The following is a 26116-nucleotide window of genomic DNA, read 5'->3' as shown; positions in this document are numbered from 1 at the left end:
GAAGCTTTTGATTGAATTTTATCCAGTTCAGTAACCTTGCCAATCTATCTGTTGTTTTTTTGTCTTTTTTTAATCGAAGGTATAAATTGCTAAGCATCCATGATGGTTATGAAAATCTATTTTACGTTTTGTTCTGCATGATTACTTAAACAGATGATAACTTGATAAAGAGTTTTTTTTTTGGATCATTAACTTGGAGAGAGAGAAAAAACAAGGAAAGTTGAGTTCTGTGTTTTTAATCTAAAATTGCTCTGTTATAAAAGTACACTCAATAGATAAAAGGTTAACAAGATAATAGATTTCTTATATAATTTACAAATATTATGACAACTTGTGGTATAACGATATGATTACAGTACGCATTACACGAATATCCGAAATATCAAAAGTAACAGACGCACATGACACCGAGTGTCAAAAGTCAAACCAAAGTGAAAACAATACAACATTAAAAAGACAAAAATAAAATTAACAAACAACAACAATACTATACTAATTGTCCACCGTTAACGTTGTGTGACGAAATTTCAACAAAAGTTATACATGTTAAATACAAACAAACTTGAACAACACATTTCAAAAGAAAACTTTCGTGTGCTATATCACAGATATCTGCTTATATCTCAATTTGGTCTAATCAAATAATCACATTCTTATCAGACACAAACCTGACTTAAGATTTTGTAATTATCACTTTCTATTTCTAATATCAAAGAAACTTTACAAATAAGTTTGAAATCTTGTTTCACATTTTGAAATCGGTCATGGTTATGACTACGAGGGCGAATCAATTCACTATCGTTAATATATGCCCCTGCACTTCCTCCATGGCTGCCGGAAGTTTCTTCATCTGAGGTCAACTCATTATTGTCGTCATCCGTATCGTCATCAGAATGTCTTAGTTCTAGAATAGCACTATCAAGTTCTTGCAGTATCGATTCCACCTTTATCTGTAGGTCATTAAAATCTGTGTGTTCGTCCAAAAACCAAGTTTCATTTTTATGAACGTGTGAGAGGTATTTTTGTACTTTTGAAATATGTTTCTTCGATTTCTTGTACAGATGTCCAGGCTAAAAGAAAGACAAATACATATTAATATATTTCCGATTTACAATAATTGTTTTGTCGATTATTTTGACTACACAATTTACTTCTGTCTCTCAATTTCCATACGAATTTTGAGGATGTCACAAATATTTCAATAGTCAAGACTTCACTGAACATTCGAGTACCACCATTTTCTTCATAGGTAAATATTTGTACCAAGTCAGGATGTAACAGTTGTTACCCATACGTTTGATGTTTTTGAGTTTTTGATTTTGCAATTTGATAATGGTTTTTCTGTTTTGAATTTTCCTCGGAGAACAGTATTTTTGTGATTTTACTATTACACTAAGAAAATATTATCCCAACAAAAAGACATGCAATAGGTGATGTCTACTTAATTCAGTTCAGAAACTATTGAATTAAAAACTTTTTAGCGAATCTTCCGACAAGGTCATCAAATTAAAATCAATTGTTTAAAAATATGAAATATTCATTGTGTGCTAATGATTTCATTTTACAATTGATTGATTGATGTTTAATACTTATTTCACAATAGATAAAATCGCTTGAATATGTTTTTATAGCACCTACGAGAATTCAATTTAACCGTGTCTAGTAGATAAAAGTGCATTTGTTATCGAAATCTATTAATAATGATGCATTTCCGATTTCACTTTACACATTGATTGTTTTCTCTACGAGGAAATCCTCGATAGACTTTTTTTGGTGGTTTTACCATTATGGAATGCATTAATAACACCGTATATGTTCAAGTTGTCGTGTCCTCTTTCACACCTTTTTTTATATCAACGATTGTGACTTATCGCCATTTTTTTACAGATCATTAATACAGTGATGGGGACAAGAAATAAATCGGAATCTGCTTACCCTTCCGAATCGGATTACCTTTTAAGTGTTAAATTCGTTATACGTAGTCATTTTTTTCTTATGAAGTATTCTGTTGACTTGGTTCTCTTTTCGTTGATGTTTGTTTAGTAATTGACATCAGTATTTCTATACAACAAGCTGCATGTGACATGTTATTTCTCATTAATACTTGTAACGAGTTATTTATACATGTTATATATTAAGTACGCATCGTTCATTCAAAATATATCACCAGTACGTTTGTAATGTTTATGTTCAAATGCAATTAATTCCGGTTTAAACAATTCATAGCCAATAGTTAACTCGAAATTCTGCATTTGAACAATAATTAGTATGTTTATTTGAACAATTGTGTTAACTTGAAAAAATATAATAACAAATTAATATAAATTCAAGTCAAAGTTCAACACATAGTTGACAAAACTGCATATATCACAATCGTCAACAATTATTTAAAAATGATGGTATTGTAATATGAACAACGCAATTCATGCTGTTCAAGTACATATTTATATTAAACTGTTTTGTTATAAAAATTGTTCATCTATATAACCATTAAAAAGAACACCAATAAAAAAAAACAATTTAAAACTTTTCTGCTTATAAAAATAAACTTACTCTGTGAATTAGGTGGCTGGCAGTCTCTCTTGTCAATAGCTTGATCTTGACCTCACTCCTGACATTGTTTTGAATGTGAGAGATTATTCGATCACTTTGTATCTTCTCTCTTCCCTTAAAATGAAAACCATTACATGTTGAAAATGTTTGCAATCAGAAATATACATTTGTCGTTTCAGGGATCTGACAGTTGTTATTCATTCGTTTGATGCGCTTAAGCTTTTGATTTTGCCATTTTATTACCGAATTTCCGTTCTGAATTTACTGGGAAAATGTTTTTATTATTTTTTTCTTTTACCCTTTTTACCATTCTTTTATCAAAACATGGTATAATAGTCAAACAATAGATTTTGAATCTGTTTAGTCATGCCATATTTGATATATATACTTCAGATTATTTTCATTCACAATCATGTTGGTTTGTTTTTTAAGATAAAATCAGAAACAGTTACATGTATTAATTTGCTAATTGCTTTTCTTATGCCACCTTGATTTGATATGTACATTCTAAATCATTTAACATGTTTGATACATTTTGCAATAATGATTCATTGTTAAATCCATTCCTACACGTATACGTTAGGTGCATCATACTTACAAATGTTTTCCGCAGTTCGTCCACATAGTCGTTTCCTTCTAAGAGTTTAACTTTTAATCCTTGCAATGTTTTCGCCATTGGTATTCTTGGTTTGTTGTTACCCATAATTATTATGTTTGAATTTATCCTGTTTAGTGAAAAGAAAAACAATTTGTTAAACAATATGTATAAATGAATAAAAAGGTTTTTCAGATGTAAATACGAAAGAGCCGTAAGTTAAATGCAAACGAGAAGATGTGGCATGATTGCTTATGTAGCAGCCAAAAACACAGAAATATAAGAAGAAAAAAAAAACCCCAACCAAATGCTACCTTATGTTCTTCAACAGTCGAACATTAACAAAATGCGAAACTTATCAAAATATATAAATAGAAATCCTGATTTATTTGGGAATACGTTTATATGGAGGTTCAATGGGTGTAATTTAATCGTTTCTAAATTGACGGTCTTTGTAAACAACATAACAGTACGTGAAACACAAGACATTATATATGGTTTAATTTGTTTAAAGGTATATTAAGTTTCAGCGACATTCTCAAATTTATTACGTGTATGTGCAAAAGAAATGATCAAATAGTTGTAAACATTTTATATTGAATTTTTGGTTGATGATTTCATGGTGAAGATAACCACTAAAAAGCGGTGCGGGACACAATACGACCAACTCTACAAATTATGAGAAATTGGCTAGCGTTTTCGGATTTTTCTATCAAGCTTCTTTAACTCGTGTGTTTTATGCAGACGAATCACTCGTCTGCTTTACCAATTCATAAGCGGGGTATCTTTGATGAGTTTATATATGAATAACGTGGTTTTACTTCATATAATTGCATTTAAAAAAACAGTGTGACATACATACGGTGTAATTGACTTAAGTTATACAAAACGAATTATAAAAACTGAGTGAATTATAAAACACACACAGAGATCGAAGTCGAAGCATTTGCGTATGTAAAAGAGGGACGAAAGATACCAGAGGGACAGTCAAACTCATAAATCAAAAATAAACTGATAATGCCATGGCTGCAAATGAAAAAGACAAACAGACAAACAATAGTACACATGACACAACATAGAAAACTAAAAAATAAGCAACACGAACCCCAGAAAAAACTATGGGTGATCTCGGGTGCTCCGGGAGGGTAAGCAGATCTTGTTCCACATGTGGCACCTGTCGTGAAAGTTTTTTCCATGAAGTGTAAATATAGAGTTTAAAGAGTGAGACAACTCAAATAGTTAAACCATTTTAAAATAACTTACAACTAGTGCAATGTAAATGCTTTCCTTACTAAGAAGATGAATACTTAGTGTTATATAGTTTTCAAGCGATGGTAAATCCAGTAAAAACTGTTCCTCTTGACGTGTAGGAAAGAGGAAAGGAATTTCCAATATTTAACTCGTTTAACGTCATCAGTGACTGTAATAACAGGATTAATATAAAACAAATGAATATTAACTATATATAGAATGAACGAACAATAATAAATCCAGTTCATACTAAATATTTAATTTGAATAGGATATTTGAAATCTCCACTCGAGTATGGTACTTGACCATTTGCTGAAGTTGTGGGTCAATACAATGTCTTGCTAAGTATATGAGGATGAATAGATACAAAATGTAGGAAGTCACAAATTAAATCTGCTACGGAATATCGAACCAATTTAGGAAATAATATTCAGAGGATAGTTTTGTACAATCTTGAAGACAAATTACACTCGTGTCCAATGGAATATAAGTTATCACTGGAAGTACCTTGAAGTGTGTAGTGTGGAAAACTTTTATTTAAGAAATTAGATTTCGATTACGTATTAAAACATAAAAAATACATTCAGGAAGAGAACTTTAGTTTTCAGAATATTTAATTGAAAATATTTCCAACATCTTGTGATTAGTTGGATACCTTTGACCTCATTGTTTGGAAATGTTGACGTGTGCATTTCATTCCACTTGGATTTTACCAGGGAAACATGAAACTCTGTGTGTATTTGATTGTCTAATCCTTTTTTCTTTCAAGTAAACACTACTGTGTAATTTTTAACAAATATTTGTTTAACAAACAAAAAAGGATAGACAATATTTTTTAGAGCACGAAACTTGTTTGAGGTATAGCATGTATAAATGTCAAAATAGTAATGCTGTAGATCAAACAATTTCTTTAGTAATGTAATAAAAGTTCCTTCAAACAATTTGTTATTTGCAAATTTTGATTTACATAATACATTCTAATATGCATAGTTAGACGTGAAAACTTCATGACATCAACATATATTTCATTCAAGATATTAGTTTCAGAACGAAAGAGATAAATACAATCATTTCTTTCTCGGCTCCAATGTAACCGCTACTTCGTTTTGATAAAACGCACATTAATATGGATTCATTTATATTAATTTTGTATAAATGTTCGCTGTGTAGTTAAATGTTATGGTGCTCATTTAAAACTTCGATAACAAGAGTGGAATTGGGCAATTAATATTTGTTTGTTTAATTTATTATTTCCTAACGGTATTTTATAAGGTTTTAAAATCTTTGGATGTACAACTGATTGAACAAGGGAACAACGGAAAGTTTTTTTTCTATAAACACAACATAACAGCAACTTGAAAATTATCCAAAGTAAAAAACATGCTTACGATGTTTGCGAACTAGACATGCTACGATTTGCTCATATCGCTGCTTATAAGAACACGTGTTTAACATCTGCATACTCAGTTTTATTCGAACTTTTCATACAGTATCATACTTGAATGGATGAAATTATATTTGATAACATGTCGTTTCTGTCTAGAACAATGTAACAGTTTTTCAATGGCAATCATCATTTTTGTAAGGAAGATGTGTCATACCTGTGCTACGAACATTATTCAAATTTTGTTCATTCATCTTTAAAGTCAAATTTGTTAAATTTAGTATTCCTTTTAGAAAGAATATTACATACGAGCAAAGTCTCGTCTTAATCATTTGGATTGTCAGTCAACAGAAAACCAAATTATGATACGGTAACTAATTGACTGTATTTGTTTCCAATCAACAATTTCAGTCACTTTAAAAAATGTAAATTTCTTGATTAACCTGATTTTAAATGCCCAACGAATTGTACATTTTCTATATGCTTTGAGGGCAAAGAAAAGCATAACCACGGAATCAAATCTCCACGAAAATGAAATTTTTCGTTAACCCAAGAAAATTGGTATCCACGAAAAAAAATAAAAATCCACAATATACTAAAGTTCTATTCTAAAAGATTTAATTGTCTTTTCAGGTATAACATTCATTGACCTTGTATATTGTTATATACAGTTATATATATTATCTGATATATAGTAACCGGATACATCAATAGCTAAGCAGTTTAGATTGTCTAATTACAAGAAAAAGAGATTAAGTTTATTTTACACGTTCGCAATTATCTTATTGTTTTAAGGAATTTCCCCTCTCATACATGCTGTGCATCATGTGTATGAAAAAACCCTGACAATAATCCCGTGAATTGAAAAATATTGGAGAAGCAGATGTTAAGATCGATTCTATTCATTTTAATTGTTAAGATTGTTTTGATAACTTATACATTTTATATACTTGAGTCTATATGAAGCTATTTCCCTAAACTTAACCCGTATTAAAGCACAACTGTATGAGATAAAATTATGTAAAAGAGGGACAAAAGATACCAGATGGATATTCAAACTCATAGATCGAAAATAAATTGACAAGGCCATGGTTATAAATGAGAAAACAAACAAACAAATAATAGTACAGAAGACACAACATAGAAAACTAAGGACTAAACAGCACGAACCCCACCACAAACTGGTGGTGATCTCTGGTGCTTGATCATTGAGAAGCTTAATATTTCCTTATCAATACAATGTGAATAAAATGTTTAGCTGATTTTTACAGAGTTATCTCCCTGTAGTGTTAGGTAACACCTTAACAAAAAGAAGCATGTAAAATATTGTTTAGAGCACGAAAGTTGTTTGAAGTAGAACATGTATAAATGTCCAAATAATATTGCTGTAGACCAATCACCTTTTCTGGTAATTTATTAAAGGTTCCTTCAAACAATTTGTTGTTTGCAAATTTTGATTTACATAATACATTTTTATTCACAATAAGACGTGAAATCTTCATTACATCAACATATATTTCATGCAAGATGTTTGTATCGGAACCAAAGAGATAAATACAACCATTTCTTTCTCGACTCCAATGTAACTGCCATTTTGTTTTGATGAAACGCTAATTTAAAATATGGATTCATATATATTACATTGTTATCAGTGTTCGTTTGATGGAATCATAGTCATTTCGTACCCAAACCATTTCGTATCCCAATTTCATACCCTGTCAAAATCCATTTCGTGCCCTGACCATTTCGTACCTTCGTATCACAATAAGTAAATTCGCGGACCGCTGTTTGAAAAAACGAAATTAAAAAATTTCAGAAACGTTTACTCGTAGATCTCTGTTTAAATAATAATAATAAAAGATAGAAAGTTATTGAAAATGTTGTCAATTGTCACAATTCTCGCTGTGTAATTAGATGTCATAGTGCTCGTTTAAAACTTCGATAACAGGCGTGGAACTGGGCAATTAATACTGTGAATTCGTTGGATACTAATTTTCGTAGATTTAGTGACACAGGAGAAACACGAATTCAAATTTCAGCTAATAACAATTTTTTTACAGGAATGTATGCAGAATTTGCCCAAACCACGAATTTAAGGTAGCACAATACAAAGATTTTTCATCCCCGATCAGACATCTTTAAACTGATGTAATTCCACTCATCCTTCTTCAAATTTTATAAATGAGGTACCAAAAGAAAGAAGAATGATTAATCTTTCAAATTGTGATAATTTCATTATGACATAATTATTACATAATTAATAGTTATGTAATTAGTTGCTATATTGTGATGTCCACACTTGAATGAATTTAGCTTCTTTGTTATTCATAGCATCCCAAAATATTTTATAGATTCTTGCACAACACAGTTTGACCTCCAAAACTGTGTCTCAGATTTTTCCTATTGTATTTCATTCTCTCATAAATCTTCAATGAAGTTTGCAACATCAATTCATAAGAGATCACTAAAATTCAATGTGATATAAAATTTGTTCTATTGATGTTTTTGGAAATCTGAGACATAGTTTTGGAGGTCAAGCTGTGTTGTACAAGAATCTATAAAATATTTTGGAATGCTATGAAGAACAAAGACGCTAAATTCATTCAAGTGTGAACATCACAATATAGCAACTAATTACATAACAATTGATTATGTAATAATTATGTCATAATGAAATTATCACAATTTGAAAGATTAATCTTTCTTCTTTCTTTTGGTACCTCATTTATAAAATGTAAAGAAGGATGAAATGAATTACATCAGTTTAAAGTTGTCTGATTGGGAGTGAACAAATCTTTGTATTGTGCTACCTTAAATGTCCTCGTATATGCAAGTTTTCCACAAACCATGAACATTAATACTCACGAAAATAAATGAACCCACAGTATTTGTTGATTTTTTTATTTATAATTTCCTAACTGTATTTTATAGAATTTTCAATCCTTTAGATGTACAGCTGATTGAACAAGGAAACAATGGAAATTTTTTTTCTATAATCACAACATGACAGTAACTAGAAAATTATTCAAAGTAAGAAAAACGCTTACGATATTTGCGAACTAGACATGTAACGATTTGCTCATATCGCTGTTTTTGAGACCATGTGTTTAACATCTACATATTCAGTTTTATTCGAACTTTTAAGTTTCATGATGGAAATAATTATTTCAACTTTCATTTCATGAATGATTTTACAATTTAAATTGTATTTGTATAATTTATGATAAAGATCGATATATGCATAAAGTACCATATTTGAATGCGTTTACAATCATTATGGTTCATGTGCAAGTAAATAATGATTGATATCATGTCGTTTCTGTGTACAATAATTAAAAAAAAAATTTCAACGGCAATTTATCGAAATTTTTTAAAGGAAAATGTGTCCTATTTCTGCTACGTACGTTAGTCAAGTTTGTTAATCAATTTTAAAGTCAAATGTGTTAAATTTAATGTTCCTTTCAGAAACAAACAATCAACAGAAAACCAAATTATGATACGGTGTGGAGCAGGATCTGTTTACCCATCCGGAGCACCTGAGATCACCCCTAGTTTTTGGTGAGGTTTGAGTTGCTTAGTCTTTAGTTTTCTATGTTGTGTCTTCTGTACTATTATTTGTCTGTGTGTTTTTATCTTTAGTCATGGCGTTGTCAGTTTATTTTCTATCTATGAGTTTGACTCTCCCTCTGGTATCTTTCGTCCCACTTTTACTTATTATTTGTAATTGTTGCCAATCAACAATTCCAGTCAATTTAAAAAATGTAAATTATGATTAATTTTATAATATATATTTTATTATTTTTTAAATCAAAATACTTTTCAATTTTATTTTAAAATCACTTTTTATGCTATCAAGTTTATCGACAGTCATAAATATACTAAAATTGTGTAAGATTTGATTGTCTTTTCCGGAAATACATTCGTTGACCTTGAATATTGTTATTTATAGTTAAATATGTTATCTAATATATAGTAACCGGATACATCAATATCTTAGCAGTTTGAGTTTTTTCCTAATTTCAAGAAAACGAGATTAAGTTTATTTTACACGTTCGCAATTATCTTATTGTTTTAAGGAATTTCCCCTCTCATACATGCTGCGCATCATGTGTATGAAAAACCCTGCCAATTAATTATAATCCCGTGGATTGAAAAATATTGAAGAAACGGATATGGAGATCGATTTTTTTTCATTTTAATTGTTAAGATTGTTTTGATAACTTACACATGGTATATACTTAAGTCTATATGTAGTTATTTTCCATAAACTTAACCAGAACAAGTATTAACGCACAACTGTATGTGATAAAATTATATTAAAGATGGACGAAAGATACCAGAGGGACATTTAAACTCATAGATCGAAAATAAATTGATAATGACATGGCTTAAAAAGTAAAAGACAAACAGACAATCAATAACACGCAAGACACAACTCAGAAAACCAAAGACTAAGCAACACGAACCCAATTAAAAACTGTATACTATTCTAACCTCATATTTTTAAGAAATAGTGTATATCAGTATACATGTATGTTCATTTGTGTTACTACGTTTTTTTTATTGAGTTAAGCCATTCCAATTGATATTTCATTGTGTGTCTTTCTATGTTGTGATGTTACACTATTTTATCAGATAAAGGTGAAGGTTTGGTACCATTAAAACATTTAATCCCGTTATAATTGTTTGTACCTGTCCTAAGTCAGGAATCTGACGTTCAGTAGTTGTCGTTTGTTGATGTTGTTTCTCGTTTCTCGTTTTTTATATAGATTAGACTGTGGGTGTTCCCGTTTGAATGGTTTTAAATTAGTATTTTTGTGGGGCACTTTATATCTTGCTGTTCGATGTGAGACAAGGCTCCGTGTTGAATCCGTACTTTGACCTATAATGGTTTACTTTATAAATTGTGACTTGGATGGAGAGTTGTCTCATTGACACTCATGCCATATCTTCATATATCTATACAATAGAGAATAAGGTCTATTTAGAATTGTTGTTTAATTTAAAATAATGCTTTCTCGCGGTACAAATATCATCAAACCAGAGGAAAAACATCTCCGTTCCTTTTTTTCTTTAATGAATTTGATAAAATAATATACTAATCCTCAGGCATAGCTATAGATTACCTTAGCTGTATTTGGCAACACTTTTAGGCATTTTGGATCTCAATGCCCTTCAACTTCGTACTTTATTTGGCTTTTTTCAATTTTTTTGGATTCGAGCGTCACTGATGAGTCTTTTGTAGACGAAACACGCGTCTGGCGTATATATGAAATTAAGTCCTGGAATCTATGATGAGTTTATTTACTGACTTAGTGACTTGTATTTTTCATATCGAAAGAATTGTTTTGTTTCTTGCATCATGCAATTACAATAAAAGTTTAATGAACAATTATTACTTAATTATGTTTACAGGTAGATTAGTGATTTTTATATCTTCGTATGATATATGTAAGCTGTTGAGCTTTGTGATACATAAACGCATAAGAAAAGAATATCCACTTTTAATGTGTTAGGTATAATGTGATGCAATGTCCGTCAAATTTTCAGAAATTAATAATTTTTGACTGTATATTAAGGTTTTGAAAGGTTTCTCATATCAAAAAACACCCCTTATGGTATGAGGACTGCGGTTGACCTTTCATTTGAACTATTTTGACATCCCTCGATGTGTTTAACACCATGAACATTCCCCCCAAAAAAATACACAGTTGACAACTCAGTTAACATATTTTTTGATAGTTCCGTTAAAAAATATTTGCATTTGTATGTTTCATCTGCATTGGGGATGAGATAAGAAACTTTTATAGATACCAGGCATACAACTGTGCCCAACAGACCCGCATTTTGTCATTATCAATCCAACCTAAAACCTGGGATTAGCTCAGGTGCTCCGGAAAGGTAAATATACTTGATTACATCTTGTGTAGTTTTTTTAAGACGATACTATGTCTGTTATTCCTCAGCTTATGATTTTTCTCTTTATTGTTCATACAGGAAAGTTTGTCTTGTCATTACCAAAACTGTGCACATACAATATATTTTTGTATTTTAAACACACCAGAAATATGTCCACATGTTTGAAATATTTATCTTTTTTTGCAGGTATCTCAAGACATCTAAGTATTAGAAAAGACATATAAACCAATAAACACAGGTTACAAATTGTTCAAAGATTAGTTTTAAAAAAAGGTCCATGTGAAGTCATATGTTTTTAATAATTCATTACTATTAATTTAAGCTAATTTGATAAATCTATAGTGAACATGTCAAACGTATTCAAAACTCCATAACTTTTACAAAAATCAAGTATGTTGGCTATGTTACACTTGGAAAACTCCATAAATATCAAAACAATATAAATATTACAAAGGGGGATCAATTTTTTCAAGATATGAATTTGAATACATATATTTATGTTTGGTCAAGTAAAAATTGAAATCTCAAAAATACTCCGAGAAAATTCAAAACGGAAAGACCCAAACAAATGGCAAAATCAAGCGCTCAACACATCACACATGTCAAACGAATCGAAAACAAATTTCTTATTCTTGACTTGGTACAGACATTTTCAAATGTAGAAATGGTTGATTAAACCTGGTTTTTCAGCTAGCTAAACCTCTCAATTGTATGAAAGAGACTGTCGGCATTATTATAATGAGGCTGACATCATACAGGAACTTCTTAGAAAGAATGATAAGAAGTTTGCAATATCCTTTAACCCTACTTTCCGCTATATAGATGTTCTTTCACTAAATAATTCAAAATCTGTTGACTATGTTGAACGCATCTATTTCATCTAACTAGAGATAAAGGATACAACAGATACAGTTAAGTCGGCCTCATATCTTGACTCACATCTAGAAATTGACAATGAGGGTGGGTTGAAAACCAAACATTACGACAAAAAATTTGATGTCAGTTTTCCAATTCTTGATAAAGAGTTTCTGCTTACAAGGAAGCTATTAAACTAAGAGTTCCAAATGGTGAACTTGAAATCACCCCTTCGTAAATTTACGGACGCCATCACGAGTTGGTTGACCGTTATGGAATAACCATTACACAAATGATATCGGATATGTTCATTACGTCGTAAATACAATCCCCTTCCATTTCATCAATGTGACCTACCGAATTAGACTAGTTACCGGATTTGTAATAACATGAGCAACACGACGGTTGCCACATGTGAACAGGATCCGCTTACCCTTCGGGAGCACCTAAGATCACCACTAATTTTTGATGGGGTCGTGTTGCTTATTCTTTAGTTGTCTATGTTGTGTCATGTGTACTATTGTTTGTCAGTTTGTCTTTTTCATTTTCAGACGAAGCGTTGTCAGTTTATTTTCGATTTATGAGTTTGGCTGTCCCTCTGGTGTCTTTCGTTCATCTTTTATATGACAATCGCACCAAATTCAATTATATTGACACCACAATGTGAGAACAAAACACACAGACATATTGGGTAAATTGTTAAAAATAGAGATACAGCAGTCACTATGGTATTTTAATCTTAATCACTTTATAACTAAAAAATATGTAACAAAGAAGCACAAAAAAACATGAAGACAAAGCACATTACATGTAGCAGTAACCGAAAGGCGATAATACAAAACTTAAAATAGCACAAATACACGATGACGGAATATATAAGCACAGAACCAAGACATATGTATTAAAGAAACACAAAAAAGAAGGATATAGACAAAGCACATTACCAAAAATAAAAGACAAATTTACAAAAAAGATCATATAACAATAACTTAATGACAGGATGTACATGATGTAAAAGTACAGAGCCACGTTATATGTATCACAGAAGCATAAATTTCACAACAGTGTTTTTTTTTATTCTTACAGAAGTATCAAATTCTATGAAGTAATTGCCTGCATAGATTTACGTTAAGTCTGACTTTTTGGTGAACTCCAAAATTTATTCAATCATTTGGGCACATTTTTCAGTGAATTTGTAGTTTATATTTATTGATTGATTTATGAACAGACATCCTTGTATTATAATAAGGGGTTTAATTTTCGGAGGTTTTAAAGTAATTTTTATATTTGTTTAAAAATACATTAAACTATCAAATAAACGACGGTAAGCCTTATACATTTAATAATAAATAAATACTTCGTCATCATATAAATAACTAGAAGTAGATCAGTCACTGTTAAAATTGTTTGAATACTAGTAGTTTCTATGTGTCTTACACGAATGAAATTGTTGAATTCGAATTTGATTCATATCCGAAGAGCTATAACTCAAATTTATAGTTTATAATAAAATTGAGAATTGAAATGGGGAATGGATTGTGCCTGATATTCATATGATGAAGACATAATTTTTCAATCGGTTTAATTGAAGTCCGGAGCTGGCATGTCAGTTAACTGCTAGTAGTCTGATGTTATTTATGTTTTATTGTCATTTTGTTTATTTTCTTTGGTTACATCTTCAGACATCAGACTCGGACTTCTCTTGAACTGAATTTTAATGTGCGAATTGTTATGAGTTTACTTTTCTTCATTGGCTAGAGGTATAGGAGGAGGGTTGAGATCTCACAAACATGTTTCACCCCGCCGCATTTTTGCGCATGTCCCAAGTCAGGAGCCTCTGGCCTTTGTTAGTCTTGTATTATTTTAACTTTTAGTTTCTTGTGTACAATTTGGAGTTTAGTATGGTGTTCATTATCACTGAACCAGTATATATTTGTTTAGGGGCCAGCTGAGGGACGCCTCCGGGTGCGAGAATTTCTCGTTGCATTGAAAACCTGTTGGTGACCTTCTGCTGTTGTGTGCTCTATGGTCGGTTTGTTGTCTCTTTGTCACATTCCCCATTTCCATTCTCAATTTTATTATAAACCAATAGTGACAGAAATGTTTTTTGTGTCTAATAGGCAACAACATTTTTAAGTGTCAAATTGATCCATGTCTAAAGAGCAATAACTCAAATTCCAATACAACTACGTTAAGTTGATTCTTAGATTTTATTATTGAAATAGTTAACATACTTCAAAGTCTTTGTTAATTTCATCATATTCCTTACATACCAACCAAAAACAGGTAGGAACATAGAGAGATATGGTTATTTATCGGACCACAGATAAATTATCACGTTGTGATTGGTTAAACGCCGTCACGTGGTGACCCCCTATGAGACTGTAGGGGGTTAGTAAGTTTCATAGGGGGTTCATGACGCATTACTGGTGACGTCATCTATTGCTGTTGTTGTGTTTCATTGTTTATTTTTCAACAAAACGCAGCCGAAAAAGTCCAGCGTCCGATAAATTCGTTATACGGTTATCCTCCGGCCTCACCCCCTATGGATTTTACTAACCCTCTATGGATCCGTAGGGGGTCAGTAGCGAACCATATAACTTATAATAGCAAACCAGAGACCAAATAACGTACAGTTCTGATTTACAACAAGTGATTTGAGGATTCTAACTTGGGACATGTACATAAAGAATATGAAATGACATGGTTACCGTGACCCAATACTCATCTCAAATTGGGCTTTCCAAAGCACAAAAGATCACCACCAGCTTCTGTTTGGTTCGTGTTGCTCAGTGTTTAGTTTTCTATGTTGTGTTTTGTATACTGTTGTTTGGCTGTTTTTATAGCCACGGCGTTGTTAATTTATTTTTGACGTATATTTTTTTTCTTTTCTAGAATACGTGTAATATTTGAAAGCCAGTTACGATCGAAATGTATTGAAATCATGTATCAAAACAAATTAACATCAAAATACATCCATTTGTTTTAGAGTAAACATCAGTCTGGAAAAGCATGACCTTGTAAAATTCAAAATTATCCAAACTGAAATGTAAAGAACTGTAAGCGTGAGTAATTGTATAGCTATCCATAAAGTATTGACAATGTTTAATTTATATATTTCAATAATAAGTGTATTCAAAGATAGATAAACGAACAAGTATCTACGTATACGGATTCTGTAGTATATTAGCTGTCTATCATATTTGTTTTTCTTTACTTGTTTTGTCATAAATCAAGACTTTGGTTTTATGGTTAACCATGTTTACATTTCGTATCTCAGAAACTATTATGTTAACTATACGGAATTGATTTTGGGATTTGATGGTCGCAAATCAAGTTTACTGGCGACGCGATAGCGCAGCCGGTACACGTGTATTTGCGACCATCAAATCACCAACTAATGCCGTCGGAGATTATAATACAATATAATTATCTCCATTCTAATGAAACTGACAAAACACAACCTCAAATCATATATCTAAAATAAATCTGCCATACGTCGTCTGTACGTTTGCATACATTTTCTTAGAATGAATTGTGAATTGATGCCCTGAAAATTTGTGATGTTATCCAATCAAAATGAATGTTACAAACGATATTGCATTAGGATGTCGTATATTTGGTTATATCCTCATCCTGTATTTCTCTGCATGTTAGATATTGTATCATTGGCATACATACTACATCTCTTCATTTTTATATCAAAAGGATATCTCCAGTATACGTCATACGAGGGAGACATCGAATATTACAAAAGCCTTAAGAGGAATTTGCACCTGTCCTAAGTCAGGAATCTGATGTACAGTAGTTGTCGTTTGTTTATGTAACTTATACTTATTCTCGTTTCTCTTTTATTAAATAGATTAGACCGTTGGTCTTCACGTTAGAATGGTTTTAATCTTGTAATTTTGGGGCCGTTTATAACTTATTGTTCGGTGTGAGCCAAGGCTCCGTGTTGAAGGCCGTACCTTGACCTATAATTGTTTACTTTTATAAATTGTTATTTGGATGGAGAGTTGTCTCATTGGCACTCATACCACATCCTCCTATACCTATAATAAGAAAAAAATAAAATCACAAAAATACTGAGCTTAGAGGAAAATCTAATCGGAAAGTCCATAATCACATGGCAAAATCAAATAACAAAACACTTCAAAAACGAATGGACAAGAACTGTCATATTCTTGACTTGGTACAGACATTTTCAAATGTAGAAAATGGTGGATTAAACATGGTTTTATAGCGCTAACCCTCTCACTTTGATGACAGTCTCGTCAAATTCCGTTATATTTACAATGATGCAAGAACTAAACAGACATAATAAATAAAATAGTCAACATATGGGTTCAGCAGTCATTATCGTGTTTTTCCTTCTTCAACAATCAATAAGATTATCCATTCTACAAATACATAGATTGTTATGTGATTATTACTAATGCAACAAATGACACATAATCTTGTAATGTCATAGCCATAGATAAAAGAAAATTGAAAATAGATAAATTTGAGGAAATAATCAGAACGGTGTCATGTAGATGATGTTTCCCCGTATATTATCCCATAGCACAATTGCTGTAAAGAAAGATAACACATCGTATTGTGAACAGTCTTTCACAAGTTTGAGATGTCGATCAAAAACACTTCTTAACAGAAATTAGCAAAACAACCAATAATACAACAAAAGATGAATATTTTATCAAGAGACACGCATACTTCAAATATATACAAGATAAGTAACGTTAACCATTGACAGAGTATAGTTTTACCCTTATAGAACTATGTTTGCATTCATATTTTATACTTCCATATTTCAGGAAAGGCTTATAATAGATATAAGATCTGGATTGTTTATCGTAGGAAAATAATGCGTCTCCTTTTTAACTCAAGGATTTGTAATACGAGTTACCTTGATGAAACCGATGATATTTTGTTTTTCAGTTTATGTTTAATAAATAGCATAATAAAATAAAAATAAGACATTATACAATTATGGCCCGTTGAATAGGTGAATATCCAAAATTGTCAACACAAGAAGGTTATTTCAATGAGGGCGCAGTCTGAAGTGAAATAACCTTTAAGGGTTGAAAATTTTAGATATTCATCGATTCTAAGGGGCCACAATTGTTTTATTACACCGAACTAACAGTGGAAAAGCCTTTCGAACACTTTCTATATTTTTTAAACTTTACATAACAAAGTCAAAGTCAAAGACAAGCTGACGTTTGAAAATACATTTGTGTTCTAGAATTTCTAGAAAGTACAACAAGATAGAATTGTTTTGTAAAATATTGATGGCTCTGGAAAGGACCGTTACTCTTTAAAAGCTATCATAGGCTGCTGGTACTCTATTCATGTCCAATGCCTTATTTCCTCGTCTTTCAGTGGGCTTTCAGTGTAATGTGAACGCTGCCATTTTGTTTATTTACGTCTGTGACGTCATTTTCATGGGATATAACTCAAGTACATATTAACAATCTCAAAAGGTTATTCGCTCTGGAATAATAGGGTTATTCACCGCTGGTGGACATTTTTAGTGTTATTCGTCCTTCCTTGCAATTGAATGAAAAACAACTGAATTATTCCTAGTCACGTGATAACGTTTCACCCAATAGAATTGTTTAAAACATATGTAAGGTATAATAAATATAATTGTCTTTCTGCAGGGTGTTATCCTTGATATATAACGGTATAAAAACAAACTGATCGAAGATGCAAGATTTTCCAATAAATATGTTGGACGCGCATTTCATCATTCGTGTTTGAAGCTAGTTAATGCGAAGGCCAAATTGAATGCAATGTTTAAGAGCAATGACGAAAAGCTGTGACATACTCTTTGTTATGGCAATTAAAGGGTTGATACAAAACATTTGTGCTTTGAATAACTCAACAATTTATCATCAGTGAAAGTTCAGAAAATGAAATATCAACTAGAATTGCCATTGTGAGCAATAGCGGATGTCACTCTGGTCTGCAAATCGTCACTAAACGGCAGCCATTTAAAAATTTTAACATTGAATGCAAATATGTACATCAAAATAAATCATTTTGTTTGTTTTTTTGTTTTTTTTATTAATTTTCTGAAAGTTTAAAGCATTTTGAATTTTATTCTATGTGCACTGTTTCTATTGCTTGTCAAGTAACATTTCCTCAAAGTTAAATTTTCGATTTTTCATATTCTCTCTGTTTCTTTGGCAACAACGGCCATCTTGAAAATGCCAACCCCCGATTGCACATCGACATATGGTAGTTAAAATGGTTGCATAGTTTCATACAATTTTGGGAAATAGCGTTATCAACGTTATCAGCATAACATAAAACATTCTCACTACTGTACTGAGAATGAAGCGACGAGTAATGGTACTAAATTCAATTGCAGGCTATGCTTTTTTACTGTTTGAAAACCATTAAGATCAGCTCTTGTTTTAAAAACCGATACGCCATACTTCAAACTAAATTTGACTTATAATATTAAAAAAAAAAGAAAAAAAAAAAGATCTTTTCCTATAACGTTTGACCTAATTATGTTAACAAAATAAAATAAAAATTAAATAGAGAAAAAAAATATTTAAAAATTAACACTATAAAAGGTTTATTCATCACTTGAAAAAAAGCTTTAACTATTATTTTTTCCAGATATTTAACAGGAAATTGAGATATTGCATTTTGTTGAGAATACATGTATGTAATCCCACTATCCACACGCTGCAATGTAAACAATACTCTAAAATTGCGCAAGTTACTCGTATTAGTTTGAGTGTATTAAACGTGTTATAAATAACTGTTTGCTTTATGCAAGACGATTGGTTTTCTTCAGATTGATTTTTTTTCATTAAACTGTACAAGATGTGCATAAATGTTTACTGAAATTAGATGTCTTTTTTGTCGTTGTTTAGTTGTGCATGTTGTGATTTGATAGAACATTGTACTTATTTTAACCATTAAATTACCGTGTTATTTACATATGAATTTTTTAATGACTCATACATTTGACTTGCATTTGTTTTATGTTTGTAAACCTGTATCAAACTTTATAGTTAATTACTTTTAAATTTAATTTCCCTGCTGAAAGATAAAACAATAAAAATGTTACAGTACTAACCATAAATTGAATATGAGAATATAACCTTTTTATTCGATCTTTAATCTGCACAAAAATCAGCTTTAGTCGATTCGAAACAGGTTAATATATTTTTTATATAATTTACAAATATTATGATAACTTGTGGTATAACGATATGATTACAGTACGCATTACACGAGTATCTGAAATATCAAAAGTAACAGACGCACATGACACCCAGTGTCAAAAGTCAAACCTATGAAAATAATACAACATTAAAAAGACAAAAATAAAATTAACAAAAAACAACAATACTATACTATATAGTCTAAATTGTCCACTGTTAACGTTGTGTGACGGAATTTCAATAAAAGTTATACATGTTAAATACTATTGAATATTTGTATATTACTAATGTTAAAACATGTGTTTTAACCCTTTCAAACTGAAAATAAAAAAAATCAACAAACTTGAACAACACATTTCAAAAGAAAACTTTCGTGTGCTATATCACAGATATCTGCTTATATCTCAATTTGGTCTAATCAAATACTCACATTCCTATCAGACACAAACCTGACTTAAAATGTTTGCAATCAGAAATATACATCTGTCGTGTCAGGGATCTGACAGTTGTTATTCATTCGTTTGATGCGCTTAAGCTTTTGATTTTGCCATTTTATTACCGAATTTCCGTTCTGAATTTACTGGGAAAATGTTTTTATTATTTTTTTTCTTTTACCCTTTTTACCATTCTTTTATCAAAACATGGTATAATAGTCAAACAATAGATTTTGAATCTGTTTAGTCATGCCATATTTGATATATATTCTTCAGATTATTTTCATTCACAATCATGTTGGTTTGTTTTTAAAGATAAAATCAGAAACACAAACATGAAACAGTTACATGTATTAATTTGCTAATTGCTTTTCTTATGCCACCTGTATTTGATATGTACATTCTAAATCATTTAACATGTTTAATACATTTTGCTATCATAATTCATTGTTAAATCAATACCTACACGTATACGTTAGGTGCATCATACTTACAAGTGTTTTCCGCAGTTCCTCCACATAGTCGTTTCCTTCTAAGAGTTTAACTTTTAATCCGGGCAATGTTTCCGCCATTGGTATTCTTGGTCTGTTGTTACCCATAATTATTATGTTTGAATTTATCCTGTTTTGTGAAAAGAAAAACAATTTGTTAAACAACATATATACATGAATAAAAAGGTTTTTCAGATGACATACAGTTTCAAGTAAGTACGAAAGAGCCGTAAGTTAAATGCAAACGAGAAGATGTGGCATGATTGCTTATGGAGCAGCCAAAAACACAGAAATATAAGAAGAAAAAAACCCCAACCAAATGCTACCTTATGTTCTTCAACAGTCGAACATTAACAAAATGCAAAACGTATCAAAATATATAAATAGAAATCCTGATTTATTCGGGAATACGTTTATACGGAGGTTCAATGGGTGTAATTTAATCGTTTCTAAAACAATAGTACACATGACACAACATAGAAAAATAAAAAAAATAAGCAACACGAACCCAACAAAAAACTAGGGGTGATCTCGGGTGCTCCCAGGGTTGGCAAAGTATTACCCGCCCGGGAATTTCCGGGTGGGAAAACCCGGGTTTTCCCAGGCTGGGCAATACTCCCAGAAAAGGGGAATACTGGGCATTACTGGGCAATATGATTTTTTTAGCTTATTTTAACACAAAATAGTAAAGTCTTGGTGTAGTTTCATAGTATTACAGCTAAATATATACTTTTTATACAGATAACCATTGACAGTCATTTCTAAAATAATGAAAAATTCAATTGCATTCCCTTCTATCATTGTCTATGTAGACAGAATACAAGATTTGCACATTTAAGGAAACCTTGTGTATTACCAAGCATTGTTTCAATAATTCATACTTTGAAAAAAAATATTTATTGCAATGTTTAAGTGAATTGTTAATTTCAAATGTTATACATTCATATTGCTAAATAAACACCCTAAGGGGTCATGACATTAACACTTATAGAATTGAAAGGGATGATTATTGTTACATAAACAAATCTGCATTCTAATCTGAATATTACTTACTAATTAGTGACAGTACATATACATTTTTTAAATGTAATTTTTCTTACATGTAATTGTTAGATCTTAAATAAGAGTTATATTTATTTAAAAAAGAGTTTTTGCCTTATATTTACAGTTTTATCAATCCAGACAAACAAAAAAGGTTATATATGTATCTTAAATGTATAACATTTTTGTTTGATCACTGAATCCTCTATAAAATTCAGATCAGTATTTTATATTACCCAGTATTGCCCAGGATTACCCACTAAAACCCAGTAAAACCCGGGTTTTCCCAGTATTTCCCACTGGGCTGGGCAATACTCATAAAACCCGGGTTTTTGCCAACCCTGGGTGCTCCGGGAGGGTAAGCAGATCTTGTTCCACATGTGGCACCCGTCGTAAAAGTTGTTCCCATGAAGTGTAAATATAGAGTTTAAAGAATGAGACAACTCAAATAGTTAAACCATTTTAAAATAACTTACAACTAGTGCAATGTAAATGCTTTCCTTACTAAGAAGATGAATACTTAGTGTTATATATTTTTCAAGCGATGGTAAATCCAGTAAAAACTGTTCCTCTTGACGTGTAGGAAAGAGGAAAGGAATTTCCAATATTTAACTCGTGTAACGTCATCGGTTGCTGTAATAACAGGATTAATATAGAACAAATGAATAATAAATATATATAGAATGAACGAACAATAATAAATCCAGTTCATACTAAATATTTAATTTGAATAGGATATTTGAAATGTCCACTCGAGTATGGTACTTGACCATTTGCGGAAGTTGTGGGTCAATACAATGTCTTGCTAAGTATATGAGGATGAATAGTTACAAAATGTAGGAAGTCACAAATTAAATCTGGTACGGAATATCGAACCAATTTAGGAAATAATATTCAGAGGATAGTTTTGTACAATCTTGAAGACAAATTACACTCGTGTCCAATGGAATATAAGTTATCACTGGAAGTACCTTGAAGTGTGTAGTGTGGTAAACTTTTATTTAAGAAATTAGATTTTGATTACGTATTGAAGCATAAAAAATACATTCAGGAGGAGAAATTTAGTTCCCAGAATGAGTAGTTGAAACCTTTTCCAACATCTTGTGATCAACTGGATGCCATGACCTCAATGTTTGAAAATGATGATGTGTGCATTTTATTCCTGTTGGATTTTACCATGGAAACATGAAACTCTTCGTGTATGTGATTGTTATAATCCTTTTTTCTTTCAAATAAACACTACTGTGTAATTTTTAACAAAAAATTGTTTAACAAACAAAAAATCATAGACAATATTGTTATGAGCACGAAACTTGTTTGAGGTATAACATGTATACATGTCAAAATTAATATTAATAGTAATGCTGTAGACCAAACAACTGTTCTAGTAATGTAATAAAGGTTCCTTCAAACAATTAGTTGTTTGCAAACTTTCATTGATATAATACATTCTAATATGCATAGTTAGACGTAAAAAAATTATGACATCAACATATATTTCATTCAAGATATTAGTTTCAGAACGTAAGAGATAAATACAATCATTTCTTTCTCGACTCCAATGTAATTGCTGCTTCGTTTTAATGAAAAGCACATGCATATGGATTCATTTATATGAATTTGGTATAAATGTTCGTAAATAGATAAAAAAAAAAAAAGAAAAAAAAAAGAGACACTTCGTTGGATAAGTTAAGTTACGGATCGCTATTTTAAAAATATTTTTTTTTAGAAACGTTTACTAGTAAATCTCTGTTTAAATAATAATAATACTAAAGACAGAAAGTTATTCAAAATGTTGTCAATTGTCACAATTCTGGCTGTGTAGTTAGATGTTATGGTGCTCATTTAAAACTTCGATAGCAAGAGTGAAATTGGGCAATTAATATTTGTTTGTTTTATAATTTATTATTTCCTAACGGTATTTTATAAGGTTTTAAAATCTTTGGATATACAACTGATTGAAGATGGAAACAACGGAAAGTTTTTTTTCTATAAACACAACATAACAGTAACTTGAAAATTATCCAAAGTAAGAAACATGCTTACGATGTTTGCGAACTATACGTTATGATTTGCTCATATCGCTGCTTAAAAGAACACGTGTTTAACATCTGCATATTCAGTTTTATTCGAACTTTTCATACAGTATCATACTTGAATGGATAACAATGGTTCATGTGCAAGTAAATTATATTTAATAACATGTTGTTTCTGTCTAGAACAATGTAGCAATTTTTCAATGGCAATTATCATTTTTATTAAGGAAGATGTGTCATACCTGTGCTACGAACATTATTCAAATTTTTTTAATCCATCTTTAAAGTCAAATGTGTTAAATTTAATGTTTTGAGAATCAATATTACATACGAGCAAAGTCCCGTCTTAATCATTTGGATTGTCAATCAACAGAAAACCAAATTATGATACGGTAACTAATTGACTGTATTTGTTTCCAATCAACAATTCCAGTCAATTTAAAAAAAAAATGAAATTCTTATTAATATTATTAATATTCGTTTTTTTTTTACAACCATAATTCTTTTCTATTTTATTATTTTAAAATAACTCTTTGTGTTATCTTTCTCGACAATCATAACTACTTTGGATTCATTACTATTCGTTGGATACCATTTTCGTGGATTTCGTTTGTACAGGTAAACCACGCATTTAATTGCCCAACGAATTGTACATTTTTCTAGTATATGCTTTGTGTGCATAGGCATAATCACGAAATCAAATATCCACGAAAAAGAAATTTTTCGTTAACCCACAAAAAATAGTATCCTCGAAAATAAATGAATCCACACTAAACTAAAATTATATTCAAAAAGATTTTATTGTCTCTTCCGGAATAAAATTCATTGACTTTGGATATTGTTATACATAGTTAAATATCTGATAATATATAGTTTTCGGAAACGTCAATAGCTAAGCAGATTTAGTTTCCTAATTACAAGAAAGAGAGATTAAGTTTATTTTGCACGTTCGCAATTATCTTATTAGTTTAAAGAATTTTCCCGCTCATATATGCTGCACATCATGTGTATGAAAAAAACCCTGACAATTAATCACGTGGATTGAAAAATATTGGAGAAAAGGATGTTAAGATCGATTTCTCTTCATTTTAATTGTTAAGATTGTTTTGATAACTTATATATGCTATATACTTGAGTCTACATGTAGTTATTTTCCTAAACTTAACAAGAACACGTATTTTCTAATTCTTACACGATTTATCCCTTTCCTGACATGTTGATTATTTTTGTAAAATCAACGTGTGGATCGTTTGATATCAGTTTTTCATTGGTCAAAATTAGATTATGACGTCGAATTTTCTTGCTTTCCTCTGAATGAATTTCCTATTGTGACCACACGAAAAAATGCGACCATGTCTGATAACATCACATAGAAAGAAGACATCTTTTTGCAGATCATTTAAAAAGAAGTATTGAATTTGTCTGCATATTGTTAAAAAATCATTAGAGAAACAGATTCCACCACCAAATCTCGTGTAATACGATATGTATTCACTCTCGACAGTTATATTTTGAATATTTAAAACGCTCTCCGAGCCTCGCGTTTTAAATATCTCGAGTGGATAGATATCGTATCACACTCGATGCAGTGGTAGATGTAGAATATTTATTAACACACAACTGTATGAGATAAAATTATACAAAAGAGGGGCAGAAGATACCAGATGGATATTTAAAACTCATAGATCCAAAAATAAACTGAAAAACAATAACACACATTCTACATATTCTAGACTGATTCACAAATTTAAGAAATCATGAGTTTCCAAGCAACATACAGTATAAGTTTATTTTTAGAATCGTTGTTTTCAAATAATGCTTTCTCGCGGTACAAACATCATCAAAGCAGAGGAAAACTTTTATAAAATTGATATAAAAATTTAACGACCGAGTAACTTGTATTTGTCATATTTTTTTGCTTCATGAAATTAAAGTAAAATGTAAAAGGAGAGTTATTACTTATTCTACTAAATTTTATAGTTTTATTAATAACTTGTATATCCACGTATGATAATAAACTCACCATAGATAGATACCAGAATTAAAATTTTATATTTACGCCAGACACGCGTTGTGTCTACAAAAGATTCATCAGTGACGCTCGAATCAAAAAATGTTTAAAAGACCAAATTAAGTACGAATTTGAAGAGCATTGAGGACAAAAAGTTCCTAAAAGTTTTGTCAAAAACAGCTAAGGTAATCTATTCTTGAAGTAGAAAAGCTTTAGTTTTTTTAAAAAGTTTGGTTAACAGTTAATTTATAATTATGAACATATCAATGACAACTCAAGTCAATACAGGAGTGCTGACTACTGGGCTGGTGATACCCTCGGGGAAATAAATCTCCATCAGCAGTGGCAACGACCCAGTG

General features: G+C 30.7%; 1 long non-coding RNA gene across 1 annotated transcript; it reads right to left on the bottom strand.

Moving 5' to 3' along the window:
- Positions 1 to 565: 565 nt before the first annotated feature.
- Positions 566 to 4548, bottom strand: LOC143058949 (uncharacterized). Its single transcript, XR_012973304.1, has 4 exons — positions 4412 to 4548; positions 3152 to 3278; positions 2554 to 2667; positions 566 to 1070 (listed from the first exon to the last, which is right to left on the bottom strand). It is a non-coding gene; the product is annotated as an uncharacterized LOC143058949 (long non-coding RNA).
- Positions 4549 to 26116: the final 21568 nt, after the last annotated feature.

Source organism: Mytilus galloprovincialis, chromosome 14 (assembly GCF_965363235.1).
Source record: "Mytilus galloprovincialis chromosome 14, xbMytGall1.hap1.1, whole genome shotgun sequence".
Taxonomy (NCBI): Eukaryota; Metazoa; Mollusca; class Bivalvia; order Mytilida; family Mytilidae; genus Mytilus; species Mytilus galloprovincialis.
The sequence above is the reverse complement of the archived record's forward strand: the minus strand, read 5'-3'. Positions and strand labels throughout refer to the sequence as shown.